General features: G+C 60.7%; 1 long non-coding RNA gene across 1 annotated transcript in view; it reads left to right on the forward strand.

Moving 5' to 3' along the window:
- Positions 1 to 1,234, forward strand: part of LOC144235056 (uncharacterized) — a 2,538-nt gene that overhangs the window by 635 nt on the left and 669 nt on the right. The window contains exon 2 of the long non-coding RNA XR_013336125.1: positions 982 to 1,063. This is a non-coding gene — a long non-coding RNA (uncharacterized LOC144235056). The remainder of the gene's footprint in view (positions 1 to 981; positions 1,064 to 1,234) is intronic.

Raw genomic sequence — 1,234 nt, forward strand, 5'->3', positions numbered from 1 at the left:
TCGGCCGTTCTCGGTCCCGCGTGGCCGTCTCCGCCGCCGCCGGCCCGTCGGTCCGCGGAGACCCCCGCTTGGGTTTGGGGCGCTAAGGGTCGCACATCCGCCGGCGGAGGCCAAGGCCAAGGCCCAGACGGACGCGCGGGCAGGGGAGAGGCGGACCCTCGAGCGGCAGGATCCCCCAGCTCATACGTGGTCCCCGCAGCTGCCACGCATGCCCGGGCGACCGAGGCTCCAGAGACGCGGGCCCTGCACCCTCGGGCTTTCCCGCGCCCGCGGGTTGGATGGAGGGGCTCGCTGTGTCCTGGCTCTGCAGCGGCTGTGCTGTGGCGGGTGGGGGAAGGAGGGCCCTGGGGGGCTGCGACAGCGAGTGGGGTCCACCCGTGTCGTGAGAGCAGTCATGAGTGGGAACAGGGACGTGTTCGGACTCGAGAGTCCATGGGGAGGCCTGCGCGTGGTGTGCACGGGGCTGGGTGCCAGGGTTGGGTGCTGGGCACCTGCGTTCAGCCTGGGAAATTCTTTCTTTGTTCTAGGGAGGTCCCCGTAGGGGCAGAGATACGGGGGTGTCTCTTTCTCCCCCGGAAACCCCCATCTCCGGGGTCCTGGGCTGCTTCCCCAAAGGGAAGACTTGAATGGGAAGGGAAGACTGTTTTCTTCCTTTTTGTTTTTTTGTGTTTTTTTTTTAAATGTTTTATTTATTTTTAGGAGAGAGAGAGAGACAGCATGAGCAGGGGAGGGTCAGAGAGAGAGGGAGTCACAGGCTGAAACAGGCTCCAGGCTCTGAGCTGGCAGTCAGCACAGAGCCCGACGCGGGGCTCGAACCCACGAACCGCGAGATCATGACCTAAGCGAAAGTCGGACGCGTAACCGACTAAGCCACCCAGGCGCCCCAGTTTTCTTCCTTTTTGAAGGAAACAGCTGGGGTGCTGTGTGTGTGTGTGTCTGTCTGTGTGTTTGTATTTGTGTCCACAAGTGTGTGTCTTTTAGGGCATCTTCTTGAGTGTACCCTGGGCCTGGAGAAAACTTTTGATCTCCCAGAGAAGACCTGGAGGAGAAGCCCCCAAGGCAGGTGAGCTCTGCGGCCAGCTTGAGGGGTGGGGGTGGGATTGACTTGCCCCAAATCAGCAGCAGCAGCAGATCTGGCCTTGGAGGTGGTGGGCTGACTGTGTCTGGAGGTTTTTGACCTGAGGACTGTTATATCCTCTCCAGCTCATTCCAGAATCCACACATGTCATAAGAA

The sequence above is a fragment of the Crocuta crocuta genome, unplaced genomic scaffold, assembly GCF_008692635.1.
Source record: "Crocuta crocuta isolate KB4526 unplaced genomic scaffold, BGI_CrCroc_1.0 scaffold35, whole genome shotgun sequence".
Taxonomy (NCBI): Eukaryota; Metazoa; Chordata; class Mammalia; order Carnivora; family Hyaenidae; genus Crocuta; species Crocuta crocuta.